Source organism: Perna viridis, chromosome 5, assembly GCF_037379345.1.
Source record: "Perna viridis isolate PV_CMFRI_1.1 ecotype Kerala chromosome 5, ASM3737934v1, whole genome shotgun sequence".
Classification (NCBI taxonomy): Eukaryota; Metazoa; Mollusca; class Bivalvia; order Mytilida; family Mytilidae; genus Perna; species Perna viridis.
Window position 1 is genome coordinate 10,153,814 of NC_142449.1, and position 17,653 is coordinate 10,171,466.

Consider the following 17,653-nt stretch of genomic DNA (forward strand, 5'->3'; position numbering starts at 1 on the left):
ATGTAAAACTTTGAAACCCGTATTCTCAAAAACCATTGTACAGAATTCAATTAAAGTTGGCATATTTGTTCTTTAGGGTATCCCACACAAATTGACCATGGGATTTTTAATCTGTGAAAAAAACATGGCTGCCATAACTAAAAATAGAATAAATAACTCAAAAACCGTTGCCTTTAGAAAAAAATTTTGCGGGGTAATATATTGTTCAGCATTATGAGATCGACCAATGCAGAAATTTTCAAAACAATTGGAGTTAAGGCTCCTGAAACAATTCTTAGTTATTTTTTTTTCACATGTACAACTTAGAAAATCTTATTCTCTAAAACCATTTAAGATCATTTAATGATAATAGGCATATTGGTACTTTAGTGTATTGTGCTCGAAATGATCTGTGATTTTTAATCCCTGAATTGATATGGCTGCCTATAATAAATACGGAACATAGGGATCGGAGGACAGTTTTTAATATAATTCAAAACTAGCCTTTAGCAAAATTCTGGTTTAGGTCACAAAAACGCTATTAAAAGCATTTCCTGCATTTGACAATTTAGTTGATATTAACTCAGCCTGTCTCATTCCTCAAGTTTTTCAAATAAGCAAATGGTTAACCAGTTTCATATTTTTCAGAGTATTTTTTTTTCCTTACATGTTACATCGTAAGTTAAGAACCCCTTTGTACAATAAACTTCAAACTTTATACATTTGTTTGTTATAATGGGCTTAGAGTCCATTGGTATACTTTTTGGAGATAATTAGTTCTTCAGTGTCCGAGTTATGGGACTTTTTCAATATTTTTTATACACCTGTCTGTCAAAAATGCTACAACCAATTTTTGTGAAGTTTTGGTGAGTTGTTTCTTTCTGTTGATGAGAGCTCCTTTCCCATTTCTAAAAATTGCTGTGTTTTCCTTTTTGATTTACGGGACTTCATTCGTACAAAAATGTGTTGGTTTTATGTTTTCGGACTGTTATTCAAAATCTCTAAGCAATGGCATTGAAACATTGTCGAATTGTTAACTTAGAAGGGTCTGAAAAATTCCCAACGATGTTAGAACTGTCAAATTTGCGAAGCAAATTTTTGGTCGTTCACTCCGCCGGACTCGAACTCGTACCGCTGTGACATCTATGGTAACACCGCCTGCACTAAGTCCAGCGCCCTAGACCACTCGGCAGGCTAGGCTATATAAAAATATAGCTTTCGCTGGCCTGGTCATTCCTCCTCGTAGGATTAATCTAGGGCTGTAACTTAGTACACGATGTATGGTAGTACGGGACAGTTCATCTAGGTGTTATTAAGTATATAGATAGATAGATAGATAGATAGATATTCTCACAAATTAATTGACATAGAGAACATAAACAATACAATTTGAGGCACACATACACACACACACACTGAGAAATATAAAAAGCATACAAAAAATATTTACATGAAAAATACAAGAAAACAGACAAAAGAGGTGGATGCTTAGCCAGGAGTACCAATGCGGAAATTCATATCTTTTATTAAATTACAAAGTTTAAGAAGTAGATGCGGCGCTTTAGTTGATATTAAGATAAATTCGAAAACTTGAAAGTATTGCAATGATTTAGATAATATTTTGGTAAAAACTGCGTTTCTCTGAGAAGGATGAACATTCGAGAATATAATGATATTCATCATCTAGTCCTTGGTTATTGCATAATACAATACACAGCGTCTGTTTTTCTCTTTCTATACCTTGCCATCTACCAGTTTCGATTGGTAAAAATGATTTGTCGTTCTGAATCTGCAGAATTTCTTAGCTTCGAATTCAAATTTGGTTTTGAAAATTCTATAGTTTAATCCCTTTGGCAAGTCACTTACTGTTGATCCCACTTTTGAACAAATTGATCAATCAGTCTCTGTTTGATTGCACATTTTAGCCATTCATTATTTAGAAAAGTTTCTGTTTCCCAAACATTTGGAACAACACATTCGTTTAAGATTTTTCGAACATAAAGAACTAAACTAAGCGTAGTATTACCTTGATTAACCAGACTTCTCGCAAGTTTGTATAATATACATGAAATTTTGGATTGCTTACCGACAAGTTTTGCCCAATATGATATGAATCGTACTTTTATGTCAATTTCAATCGGAAGTCTACCAAGTTCACCATGTATCATGTAATTCGGAATAGACGTTTTTTAAGTTTATACGTATTTTACAAAATTTTAGATGAACCTTTTCTAAAATATCGGTTTTTCCAAAGCCCCAGATCTCGCAAACATATAATAAAACTGGTTTCACCATTAATTTTTATCAAATAAATATATTTGTACCTTTGTATTTATTTTATATTTCCTTGCTAGTTTAAGTACTTCATACATTGCCTTTGTTGTCTTGTCTGCTAAACTCTTTTTAGTATAACATCAAAATTACAAGTTTTCTTAAAAATAACTCCAAGATAATTGAATTCTTTCACTATTTCAATTAAATTGTCTTTAAAAGTGAATGTTAGGTCACGAGGGAGACTGCCCATGCCAAATACTAACACTTTTGTTTTATCTACATTAACTGTCAGTTTCAAGATATCACAGTAGTTTGAGAAGGCAATCAATTGTTTTTGTAAATCTTCTGCAGATTCAGCCATTAATACGGTATTACTTGCGTAGAGTAAAACGAACAGCTTCATGTATATACCTAGAAATGTTTCGATTTCTAAAGATACACAGTTTAGACCATTTATTTTGTGGGACTGTAAAAAGTCATTTAAAAACATGGAGATTAGAAAAGGCGACTAATTCTCACCCTGTCTCACACCAGTTTCACGGCTAAAAAAGTCGGATGTCATGTTTCTGAATGTAATACATGATTTGATATTGGAATACATATTAAATATCACGTTATACATTTTCCCATTTATGTGCTTCAAAAACAGTTTATAAAAAGCCCATTACGCCAATTTTTTTCCGCTTAGATTTTAGGATTTGGAACGAAGTATGGATCGCGAAGATATTATCTACCGTCGAATACTTTTGTCTGAAGCCGCATTGATTTTCCTTTAAAATACGACGCTTTTCGGAAAAAGTGTTCAACCTAGCATTTAATATCGCAGTATACAACTTTCCGAGACAGCTTACAATTGTGATAGGTCTATAATTTTTTGGATCATTCGGATCTCCTTTGTTTTTATATATTGGTTTAATCATCCCTATTAACCAACTACTAGGCAAAATTCCTGTGTCAAAGACAACACTGAAAAGTTTTTCATGTATATTAATGAAAATACCTGATGTATTTTTGATATACTCATTAATTATCATATCTTCTCCGCATGCCTTACTATTCTTCAGGTTGTTAATACATTTAATGATTCCTAGAAATGCAACCGTTAATATAAGCATTTGAAAATTCTATAGGAACATTTTGGACAGTCAGTACCAAATGTTGGTCATCTTCTTCAGCAGAATTCAACTGTTTAAAAAAGTCATAAAGTGTATTTATATCGATATTTGGTTGATTTTGTATTTTGTTATTACCAAGAATTTTCCCAAAATGCCTTGGATCGGTTTTAGAGAGAGTAATCAAGGGAACCAAGGTTATAGCGGTAATCAAAAGAATGTAATCTAGAGACAAAGACCAGACACAGAAAACAGACATACACAACAAAGAACATAAAGTAACAAAAATCATACATACAAAGTAACAAAAGCAAATGAGCAACTCGGACTCCACCACTAAAAACTGGGAGCATGGACCAGGTGCACCGGTAGGGTAAGCGTCCTCTGCTATTTCTAGAAACACCCGCCGAGTTGCTCATTAAAAGTCAAGTCCGGGGTAGACAAACGAGGACAGGAAAACAATGACCCGTTGAATAAATCAGTTTTCACGGTGCAGATGAATACACCATAACGAGTTCATGATGACGACCATAAAACTTCTGTAGTGATGACTTTAATCTTGTTACAATATAACCCTGTTCAAGAGGCCTATTTTTAGAGTTCTAGCGCGATACAAAAAGTCTGCGCAGTTTCGGCAAGCTCTGGCATAACGTATGAGTTGTGATATGAACGCTCCAAACGCATGTGCTGAAGGGATGTTGCCACAGATGAAAGGAAAATTTTGAATGAAAAGTCAGCACGTTTGTCGTAAGTTTGATCGATAATTTTCTTTTACCATCGATTTCTGAGTGTAGGTCAAGATATGAGGCTGACTTCACAGTGTCTGTAGTATCCTTTATCTCAAGTTCTTTGGGGTAGATGCAAAGTATCAAATCCCCGAAATTAGGATTGTTTAAAGATAATACGTCATCTATATAGCGGAAACTGAGATTAAAGGATCTAGCTAAACGATATTCTTTCTTTAGGATCAGATCAGCTATAAAGTCAGCCTCATAAGAGTGAAGGAAAAGGTCAGCAAGTAAAGGAGCACAATTTGTTCCCATTGGAATGCCGACCGTTTGTTGAAAAACACGTCCACCACACTGGACAAATATGTTGTTGATTAAAAATTCCAGCATTTTGTAAATATATTCCTTTGTATATTTGGAAGATGATTTGGAATTATTTCTTAAAAAGTATGAGGAAGATCTACCAAGAACTATATATTTGTATCTAGGTGTACCATCTGTTTTGGAAAAACAACGATGTATAACGTTTTTAAGTCGGAATTTTAACTGAGTATGACGAATAGAAGTATACAGTGTTGAAAAATCATAGGTTTTAATGCTATTTTAATTCAGATAGTAGTCTTGAACTGATTGTTTCCAAAAGACCTTTCGAATTTTTCAGGATCCAGTTTGAATTAATACCACTACGGGAGTAACGAGTATTGTGGTAGAACTGTAGACCCTCTTTGACAGTTGTGAGTATAGAAGTCAAAAGTTTAGAAAGAGGTTTGGTGGTACATTTTGCAGATCTAGCTATGAAACGTTGTTTGTATGGATTCTTGTGGAGTTTAGGGATCAAGTATATAGACGGTAAATCACAATTATCGTCCTTGCTAGAGAGACCAAAAGAGGATAGCACAGATTTAAGGCTTTTCCACAATCTCTTCTTTGAAGAGTGTGGTAGCAGTTAAGGTCTTATCACTGCTATTATTTTCTACGTCTACCTCTGATAATAAACATTGGATGTAAAACGTTTTGCATACAAAAACAATGTTGTTTTGGGCTTTGTCTGCTGGTACGACAACATATTTGTCATGTATAGTAGACAATGTTTTTGCTACATGGGGGGTCTTTGAAAACCGATGTAGCCTTGGCACTCATTGACTTTCATTCGTTTCAAAATTAAAGACCTCACGGCCTTTAACCACTCTGACAGAGGATCAATGTCTTCTTGTTCTCGTTTTATCCATTTTCTTGCATAGTCCTCGACGGCATCCATAAGAACTTTAAAGTTATAATTCCAATTTATGGAGCGTGGTTCACGGTACTTGGGACCGTTAGAAAGGATATTACGCAGAGATTCGTTTTCGATGATGGTTAAATCTCCTGTAACGACGTGACCAGAAGGACCATATTTGAACGGAGAGTTTTTGCAACAGTCAGGTGGTTTAGCCTTGAAGTCCTCAATCTCGAGGTTCTGCAATAGCCTTTTATAATTGAAAATTTTTGATGCAATGGGTGAAATATAGGAATATGAAATAATTGGTATGGATTTGTCTTTGAAATATGGGGGATTTTGGTGGTAACGTTTTTGTGATGGAGGATGTTAGCCAAATTAATTGCATCTATACTTTTGTTGACAAACGGTTTAAGTTGTCTAAAATTCTGTCTCAGAAATCTGCAATATTGATCAAACCATGGTTTTTGATTTTTGATATTATTACCATTGTTAATTTTATTACCTTTTACTTTGGTAAGTTCCAAATGTTTTTTGCCGCAGAGTTAATAAGGATGCTACCTAAATCTTCCAGGACGGAATTCATCACGTTTTCATTTAAAGTTATTTCCTGACAAACATTGTCGAGTTTTTGTTCCAAATCGCGTACTTTGTCAATATCGATATTTGAGTGGAAGTCACGAGTTTTATTGGCTTCCCATGGTTTAACCTTATTTCTATCATTAGCTATGGTTTTAATGTTTTCCTTTGACATCACATCTACGTTAAAAGCAATGTGCAATGGTGTGTGAACAGCTGAGTAGAGCTTACTTGATTCAAGTATGTCAAAATCTTTAAAAAAAATTCAACATTTTTGAACTACTTATGGCATAACCGACGACACTTGCATTTCTACATGTAAATTTACCAAGCTCTCGATTATTGCCAATTCTACCATTTACGATGAACATATCATTACCCTTACAGAAGCTAAGTAACAAACTTCCGTATCTGTTTTTGACTCTGTCCATACTCTTTCTTTTGCCGAGGATTCCTATATTTTCCAAATATTTGGTGGAGTTTTCTATGAACTCTGTAATATTATTGTCGGAGTATCTACTTTCATTAAACTCAATAAAGTCATTTTCGTCAGAAGTTCTTGTGTTAAAGTTGCCAAGAAGACAAATATAGGCTAGAAACCACTAATTCCACTTCCCATAGGCTTCTATGCAAATTTCACAATATTCAATGGCTTCTCTGGACTTTACCTTAACTTTAACCTGCAGAGGACTATATATCAGCATGATTCTACATGTCAGCTCACAATCCTCAGAATGGCATGTGGGGTTAGCAGACTTGCAGTGCAGTACTGGTCACCGGAAGTGAAGTGTCTATAAATAGCATGGGAAATTCAGTGTTTTCACAAGATAGGGGTATATTTAGAAATCATTTTGGAGATTAGGCTTCACATCACATGAAGCAAAATTCACCTATAAAATGTACAGAAATGTTTTTCCTTTCAGAAACTGTTTAATTTTTTTAAATAAGATGAGAACTTTTTTCACAGCACTATGAGGAACAGGGGTAATTTCTGCGTAGGACTATTTTTGCGTATGTTCCAAATGCTCATTGGCTGAATTGGTGGTCTGTAACCTATAATCAGAATTGTTTGAGAATATAAGAAATTCATGTTCAATATCTGAAAAGGCATCGTCAGATGAGAATTTTGTGTACTCTGGAGGAATGTAAAGGACTCCAAATATTACAGGGTCATCTGTTTTGAACAGTTCCTTGCTATATTTGAACCACACAATATATTTGCAATTGTTGTATAAAATATCTACATAACACTCCAATTCATTTCTATAACCAACTATAATTCCATCTGAATGTCTACTTGCAATTTGTTTTCTATTTTTCATAGAAAATGTATGGGAGGTCTATAGTATCTAAGTCGTCAGTTTTAGTTTCTACAAAGCAAGTTATGTCATAGTTTTCAATTTTGTTTTAATACCACAACAATTTTAACGCATGACTTTCGATTTTAGGCCTTTATCTTTAACACTTTCAGGGGAAATGGCAACATCGAGTTCTGAAGCATTATTCATAGTAGGTAATACATTTTCTGTATTGCAAGTGTCATTCATGTTATTTTGATCCATGAACAGTCTACTATTGATATTCTTGTTCTAGGATGTATTGTTTCGATATCAGTTCTGATTATTACACACTTGACTCTTTCGTATTACAGAGAAAGCTTGTGGTCATTTTGAAATTTTTATAGTATTCAAAATAGTTATCGAGATACCACTCTTCCAATTGAATGGTCAGAAGTATCAGTAGTAAGACATCTATATGTTTATAACAAACATTACATACAGATCTGTGTTGAATTATTAGTTTCATTTACGAAGTGTTTATTTACAACATGTTGATGAGAAGGGACCCCATGGCTACCCTAACGTTCTATACTAGGGATTGGCTTGAGTAATATTTCCTGAATCTTTTGTATGGTCTATCTTGTTCCTTCGGCGAAGTCGAAAGTAGTGCTTCGCGGTATCCATTTCTATTTTTCCGAATTGCTGAAGTCGTTGGGTTTTCTGAGTGGACTGATCCATTTATGAAGAGTCTATCCCTTACCAAATATGCCTTGTAACCCTTCTTTTTAGCGTCTTTTAGAGAAGGGTAAAGTTTAACTTGAGTATTGACCTGATCCAATATGTCACTAACTCCATGTAAGTTGTTTTCTACTTCAGGGACTTTACTTTTCACGTTCGCTACTTTTTCAGGGTCAAATACTCTTGATGTCACTGAAGTTTCTGACTTTAAAAGTTCACCTATTTGCTCATTCATCTTTTATTCCATTATTTCCACTCGTTTATCAGTGTTGGTAACTATTTTTAATATTAGTTTTAGCATCTTTGATAAACCTCTCATATTAAGAAATATAATTAAAACAGTTATTCGTGATATAACATTCACTGAAATTATCATTACTAACATTAAATGTAAACAATAAACAGTATTAACAAATTACACAATGAGTTTGATATAAGAGTCTATAAAAAACACTGATATTTTCCACATTTTACCTGTATAAAACGTTTTTTCCATTTAGTCAATGGCAAATTTTCTTATTCATTTTATCGTTACATATTTTTGTAAATTTGTGCCACATTCTAAAAATACCTGACCATTTGTTTGATTAAACAAGGCTTCCACCCCCTGACCACCATATAAAGAGAGATCAAGGGTGTATTTACCAACCCTATGATGAAGCGCATTCTCTATTTTTGACAGCATTGATACAATTATGAATATTCTCTGCTGTTCAACATTGAGGCACATAATTCAATGACAAATAGATTTATCAAATTATCAAAGCCACCATTTCCATCTCGAGGTTAAAAACCTTGTCAGGTGCACTGGCTGGCTACATTTATCGAATTCCTTATGCCAAAGTTCGATATTATGCGAAATAAGATACTGAACTATTGGTGCCTTAAGCCAAAAGGAAACATCATATGATTCACATTAGTTAGTGGTGACGTGGTGATACGACCACCTGGTCTAGCGGACCCCACACTGTTCGGGTTGACGTGGTGATGCGATCACCTGGTCCAGCGGGCCCCACACTGTTCTGATTGACGTGGTGACGTGGTGACGTGGTGATACGACCACCTGGTCTAGCGGACCCCACACTGTTCTGGTTGACGTGGTGACGTGGTGACGTTGTGATACGACCACCTGGTCTAGCGGACCCTACACTGTTCGGGTTGACGTGGTGATGCGATCACCTGGTCTAGCGGGCCCCACACTGTTCTGATTGACGTGGTGACGTGGTGATACGACCACCTGGTCTAGCGAACCCCACACTGTTCGGGTTGATGTGGTGACGTGGTAACGTGGTGATGCGACCACCTGGTCTAGCGGACCCCACACTGTTCGGGTTGACGTGGTGATACGATTATCTGGTCCACGATTCTCCCTCTCTTTTCATGGTGTTCTTAATGCGTAGTGGCGATATGATACACATAATATATATATAGCCCCGTGCAGGTTCGGGTGTTAAATGAATAGGCCTGCAGCAGCGCTAAGCTTGTCGTAAAAGGCGACTAAATAGTGCTCAGAACCCTAGTCGGGGGCTAGGGCGCTCTGCCCACAAAGCAACTGGGATGTGTGCTCCAGGTGGTGGAATGAGGTACCCCTGGCGTGTAACATGCTGGGGTTGTCAGGCTATAATACGGAAAACCTGACCGCAAACCATAGTGGTGCACCGTGTTGGGAAAGATGACATGTTCCTCGCACGTTAAGAACCCTACTGTGGTATTCTCCCGGAGTAGGAACCATAGGGCTCCGCCACAGGAGGCTAAATTGCCCGACCCTACCCACCTCTCCCTATTTCCAGTGGCAATCAAAATTTGTCGACCCCATTGTCCTTGTGTCCCATCCCTTTTTCATTTCAACATCATTTCATGTTCATTTTATCATCAATTTCATGTTCATCGTCTGAATATAGCTGAAATATTGCTGCTCGGACGTTAAACCCCAACAAACAAACATAATATATAACTTTATCATATGAGAAAATACAGCTTATAGGATTTACATTATTAAATAAAAGGTAGTATTACAACACATGATATCATTTTATGCAATTAATATACTATATAAAATACTATATAAAATTTGCGGAGCATGACAATGTACTTTATTTATAAATATGAACTTCGTACTTTCTTTGCCTTTTTGACATATTCTTAGTCTAATCAAAATACAAAAATATTAAAAAATTAAAAATTGTGGGCAAATAATGCTCTCTTGCCATACCCCCACCACTACCAAAAAAAACAAATAAGAGGTGCACAATTGAATTATGTAATAAAAAAATGAAAGTTTCATTAAGTTATATTCATTATATTCGGTATCAGAGGAATTGAGGAATAGAAGATGGACCCCCTAATTCATCAACCAATGACATATAGTCCCCGTTTTGCATCACGAAACACCCAAAAGGTCATTCAGATGGAAAAAACAGAAATGCAAAGTGCACAATGGCATCATGTAATTTGTAAAAGTTTGAACAAATCATATTCTACCATTTTAGGGAAGTTGGTATCAGAAGACGATCCCCTTTTGGTCAACCAACGACAATTAGTTCATGGTTTGCATTAGGAAACCCCAAACGTAATTCAGATGAAAACAAAATAATGGGTATAGAAGTGTGATAGGCATTCATTTGTACACAAAATAAAAATGTTTATTACCACAATTATGAAGTGCAATTATATATTCAACAATCCATACCGGTCTAACACCTGTGAGTACTGGTGAACCTGTTCCATTCTCCCATTTTTGTCAGAGTCCGGGTTGCTCGTTTACTGTTGTTTCTTTATATGTGTTATTTCATGTTCTTTGAACATTGTGTGTATATGTCTTTATACTTGGAATAAATTCTTGATATCCGCTCGAATCTTGGTTCCCTTGATTACTCTTTCTGATCAAAAGGAGACTGACTTAATTACTGCCAAACAAAGCAAACTTGGTTTCATGGGCCAACGTAGGTGGCTCCTTTAATAGCGCTATGTATCTGATTTTGTAAGATCTACGACACAAAGATGCAGGTTGAAAAACAAATCCTGCACTTAAAAAAATGATATCGATGAGTTTTTTTATACTTGTAGGCGAAGGTTACTGTAATAGTAGAGTATCATATGTTCATCGTATATTGTTTAAGAAAATCATTCTCATATTTGTTCAATTTACCAATTTGACCATATACTGATTATGAAGATAGACTGAAAAGGATAAATCTGTGATATAAAAGATAAAACCATATATAACTATTCCATGATGTTAAATTGCATTTATAATAAACATGGAAAAGAAAGAAAAATTGACTAAAAATATGATTGTTTGTATATACAATCAGGACAGCCCACTTAAGCCACATGGCTTGTTTCCAATAGGGTCCCTTTGTGTTTACTTCTTACTAATCAAGATAAAAAATTAAAATACCTCTAACTTAGGCAGGTTTTACATATTAAGGAAAAATATTATTTATCTTGTTCTAAAGTTATTAGATAAGTTCTCTTTCACACTAATTTTGAAAACATCAATATTTTTTTTGTATTTTTAAAACTATTTGGCAAAATTTCAATCTCTAATAGCATTATAGTAAAATGGAGATTTTTGATGAACTTTGATTGGAGGTACCCAAAAATTAAATTTACTAGATCTTGTAAAATAACGATGGCAACCCCTAACTCTTGTAAACTTTCCTTCATATATGGTGGATTTTTATTATGAAATATTTTACGTACATGTTTCAACCTGATTTGTCTCACTCTATTTTCAACATTTACCTAAAACTAGTTTTTGGATCCATATTCTTTATAAATCTAATACACTTGTTTTATATGACTTGTAGTTTATGGTGTAATATATACATATAAAACCATGCCAGGAGGAACCTGGTTAATCAAACTAGCACTAGTGTTTTTTCTAGAATTTTCTAGATAATCATAGATCATGTTTGTATTACAAGTTCAGTCGTGCATAATTTTTTAATAATATTATTGACAACTATCTCCCCCAATAGAAATTTATTATTATTAATCCCCAAATATTCCACACTATTTTGTGAAGAAATAGTGTGATCATTGCAGAAAAAGTTTTAGAAAGTTTTTTTTTAACCCAAGGAGAATACACTCTGTTTTACCCAAATGTAATGACGGTTTGTTATCAATCAGCCACTGACTGTAAGAATGCAGTTCGTTTCCCAGGCGATCGGATATAACGTCAGGATTCCTATGCGAATATAAACGTTTTGTCATCATCAGCATATGATAGTAATTTACACCTGTTGACATATCATTTACATAATATAAGAATAACAGAAGTCCTAATATACCTCCTTGCGGAACACCACAGGAAATAGTTTTAAAGCTTTAAACATTACCGCTGACTTTTTGTTTTCTGCCTTTTAAATATGATTCAAACCAATTTATTGAAGTAACACCCATAATTTATAATTTTGTCTTAATTTTGACATTTTTCTCAATTCTTAGACCAATTAAAGAATAACAATTTTTTAAGGAGGCGGTGAAGATATCTTTTTTCCCCAAAACAATATCCGATTTTATTTACAATTGATTATATCCGGAAGATAATATATTTCTTTAGGGCCTTTATTTCACGTGAATTTTGAACTATTTCGCCAAAAATCAATGATAGCTAGATCAATAACTTGTATATACGTTTGTTTTGTTTTGTTTTGTTTTGTTTTTTGTTTGTTTTTTTTTTTCAATTTAAAAATTAAACGACAAAAACTCTCAAGATGTGAATTGCGGTATTTCCGTTGAAATGAATAGTTAATTTAGAAGTCATCTCATTTAAAGGCGTTTACACTCCATATTTATGGATAGACTACATGTCACAAGTTACCCTAAAAAAGTGGTCGAGATAAAAAAAAATGAGACATACGTACAAAGATTACTGGAGAAGATCAAACTAGGATATGTTGTAATCAAGGAGCATATTACATATATTTGTATCTTTTACCACACCATGACACGATTCGGGTTTCGCAACAGACTTTTGAGATATTTGATCACTCTGTGTGTGAAATATTAATTAATTCTGCTTATGTTTAACAAATGAATATGGCAAGGTGTCGTAAAATCGTATCAAAGATACATGTCATTAATTGGGCTACGTTGTTCTTATTTCAGCGGAGAAGCGTGGGATTGACGAGAATGACCAATCAATGTTGTCTGATCTGCCATATTCCTGTAATAAAGTTCTACATGTACTCGATCCAGTCTTTTGGTATGACACATGCTGTTGTTTTCGTTGCGATTTTATTTCAACAAAGAAAACAAAAAACATTGACCAACCTACACAAGTTAAAGGTAAGTTTTAGGTTATTCAAATCTTAAGATAAAAGACATTAATTTAGTATATTCCTTATAAATTCTGTAAATCAAAGCGCTTTGTTAGTTTATGCACATTAAATCATTTAAATGTCTACACTAAAAAAGCCTGTATGATGATGAAATTATTTTTAACCATTTACGACTCAATACTCAATACTCTTTAGACAGACTTTATGTTTACATTAATATTAATAAATTAACTAAGTTTTCAAGGAACGAGTAAAGCTATTAATAATGTATGTTTCAAAAACTTCAGATTCAATGACATTCTGTTTAATTATAATCTAATAATTTTGTTGCATAAGAGGACCACTTGCAGTTTGAATAGGAAAAACTATTTAATCTATGTTTTAGATTCGACGGGGGCAATGAAATCGAAATTTGATCAAGGGATGGTGGATAGTGTTAATACTTGGAGTTCAGAGCTAAGCCGCAAATCCAACCATTCCGGAGGAAATTTGCCAGAAGGGGTAAATTTCTATTTCATCTATATACAGCCATTCATTTTATTATTGTTTGTCGTTTGGCAAATAGTTCTTATTCATTTACTTCGGGGAAAAAACTTTTGGTCTAGGTATGGTCTGTTGTTTGCATGTACAATAGTCGATATCGTCGGTTTACTCGTACAGGAATCATGTTTTGTTGTGTTCATACTCATCTTTCCGTCGGCACTACCCGGTCGTTTGTGTGTACCGTACGATGTATTCTCTACAGGAATTCCACTGTTTATGTCAACTTTGTCACAGTGGCTTAAAATTGGGTATATTGCGTTTGTCTTTCTACTTATTCAGAAGCCATTCACGGTGAAAATCATAGCTAGCAGGAGAAACATTGGTATCTTCGTACTGGTTTCTGTGTTCGTGTCCCTATTTGTAACAATACCAATGACTTATTCAGAGTCGAAACACAAGTTCTTCACAATAACCAGGAACAATGTCACTACACATTATTGTCATCACAAGAACTTTGTGAAGCGACCTTTTCTCCCTGAAGGTCAAGGTAGTTTGACACATGCGTTTCTCCTCGTAAGCCAATGTCTAAGGTGGCTTGTTCCTTTACCTTTGTTGCTGATCTTCACCGTTAAGATATCGATGGCGATCAGTAAAATCGTTCAGGTACGACAGACGATGACTGCCGACCTGACCAAAGCAATGGAAACCAAGAAAATTGCAAAAGTAACCGTAATCGTAGCAATATTCTACACGATCGTTACTCTTGTTGCTATTCCGTCTAGCTCATGGGACATTTTGAGAAGGTTGTCGTTTGAAGATGAGGGATTTAGAGTTTTTACAGGTATCATGTCTATTTTGAGCACAGTATTATACATTTGTAACATACCTTTTACCTTCTTCATGTTTACCTTATTGTCTCCAAGATTTAAAACGCTTTACAGATTTCTCTGTAGGGGATAAACTGTTCTAGGGAACACAGTGTAGTTTTGTTGATGCGTTCTATTCACAGTTGTCGTAAAACTGTTTTGTAAAATGGGATGTTATGAAAGTATTTTGTTTTCTTATAGTTGTTTAATCTTATGGTCAATAATTCATCACCTTGTCAGACTCGACTGGTTCAATTTACAACATAGATAATTTACCGAAATTTAATTATTATAAAGTTCAAAAGCTATAAAATACCGAGGCTTCATTCCCTATATTGCACTTGGTAGAACTTTGTCTTCTTATACAAATACAAAAAATACCAGTTTTATATATTGTAAATTTCGATATGCTGTACACCTGTTTCAAGGAATAACCTTTCATCAGCAGCATTAAAATCAAATATGTAGGAAGGTCATGATCAAAATATTAGTTGTATACAAGAAGTACTTATAACCAAATCTATCGAAATAGGAAGCCAAATCCATCACCGAGGGTTCTACCATATGCAATGCAAGGAATGAAGCCTCGGTGTTTTACGTATTTGAAAAAAGATATTTCTTGTATACAATTAATTTATGGAGTCAGATCTTTCTGTGTTTTGTTCCAGTGCTGATCAGAGGTTTTTCCTCGAAACAAAGGTACACTATTGATAAGTGATATTTTTGTATTACGGAAAAAACCCACGTTTTTTTTTCATTCAACATAAGAAGTGAGATGCATATTTAATTTGACTTCCATGCATACAATTAATATTTGTAAAGTAATACCAAGACAGTGGCTGGACACCTTGTTGATATATATTAACTACAATCAAAAAAATTAGAGAACCTTATATTTACATGGATATAGACCAAAATCAACGTAAAAGTCAATGACAACAACTAGTATGTCAATTGTTTGTTAAATAATTGAAAGGTCTTTCCCTTCAAAGTTTTCACTTTGTAATGTACACTTTAAGACCTTTTGTTTGTTATAAAACAAGCTATTCTTCACAACCATTTCCTTTTTGCACTTGGTGACCTTGTCAGTTGAAGTTGTCGAGGTTTCTTGGTGATTTTGTAATGTACACTTGATGACTTTTCATTTGATATGCAACAACCCTACTTTTAATGAACTTAAGCATTTTGCACTTATTTACCCCAATCAGATTCTTTTTTTTATATTTGTGAAGTACACGTTACAACCTTGCATTTGATATTGATGAAATATTTTAGTCTCTGCAATCATTGACCCCACCGAGCGTATTTTTTTAGTTTTATTTATTTTTTTTTTTTTTTTTTTGGGGGGGGGGGGTATAAAACATCGATATTTCGGATGAACGCTTGAAGACCTTTCATTTGACATCTAACATTCTTACCTGCAAAGAACTTTTAATATTTAAACTTAATGAGTTATATATACCCTTCGACCATTTATAAAATATCGAGTTTGAAACTTCAATTTTTTAAATGTGCTCATTTAAACATCTAAAACGATATATATCATATGACCCTCTTCGACGAAGTTGAAGAAAAATGATGCAATGTCAATTCTATAGATATGTACTGATGAAATATACAAAACCATTGTAAAATATGAAAATTTAAAGTTGTTTTGTTATGTTGATTTTTATACATAAAATATTATTTGTGTGTCTAATGTGAAATTTGAAATATATACCCTCGCTCTTAAATATTAAAATTTCAATTGACCAAAAGCAAGACAAGATAACTCAAATATGAATAACATAAACAACAGGTTGACAAAACTTTAGCAATTTCAGAGCTCATTTTGTGCATAGTGAATAATTGAAATATGATGCAATACCAAACTCCAGAACCGGAGGGTCGTAGAGACATGGGACTACCACCATGCACCTAATGATTACTTAACCTTGAAAAAAACTTACAAGGTCATTGTCATACAATCATGTCAAGGTCACAAACCTGACCATGTGAAATAATTAAATTGTCTTAACTTTTGAACAGACGGTCGGACTGATGTACAACAAGGCTCAAAATGTAGAGCTTAGCAAAAGGGTCATTTCATACGCTGCATATATGCACTTGTCTCTTATCATTTTCTTAGTATTAAGGCTAGAAATTTGCAGTGAGAAAAGCTTTTTAGCACTCTGTGACCTTTGATCTTGAGTGCAAATGAAAGGTCACATGTACCAAAGATCTTGGTTCAGGTGCCATGTCTCTACGATTTCAGGTTCTCGAAATATAATTTTTTCAAACTAAAGTATGATATTTCAAGGGATGTAACTCCCGTAAAGTTTGATAAACAAATTAATTCATTACGTGATCTGTTTGTGTACTTGTAACCGTTTTCAGATTGATTCTATTTCAAATGGTTGAAGAAATGAGATATTGAAGGAAATTATTTTAAAGGGACAAAATTTCTTAAAATGATGATGAAATCTCAGTATAGTACATGAAGACTATTTTTGTTTGTTTTTCCCCTTTTTTTTCTTATAAATTTCATATTTTGTAATGGTACATTGATCAACGTTAACACATGTTTCTGCACAAATACTGTATCATTATTTGTATGTATTCTTTTATTTTATAAATTGTATTATGCACATGTGGGTCTTATTCAGTTATTGTAATTGTGTTTGTACCAATAAATATCTAATATTTAGTATTTAGTGTATTTTATAATATCCTTAAAAAAGAATACACAACTTTCACATTCACTTCAGTTCCGTAAAAGTTCTTCAATCATATCGAGGTCAACTGAGGATCGGGTGACATTGCAATGGTAGCCAAGGGAACAGAAACTTTATTCGATGAATACAAAGAATTTTTAAATGATACACAAATTATCGAAATGTTTCAGATATTTTATGTTCGGAGAAGTATTTCCACATTACTATTACTGGTCATGCAGCCTTCAAACCCGATATCTGTCTAGTATAAAACCGTATACCAGTTTCCACCAAATTTTTATTCGCATATTAAGGGAGGGGGGGGCATGTCATTGAAGAGAGAGATAAGGAAATCCATCATAGGGTCACCCTCTTAAAGCCCTGAATGAGGTCTATCGATAGTCCAGATTTTATCAT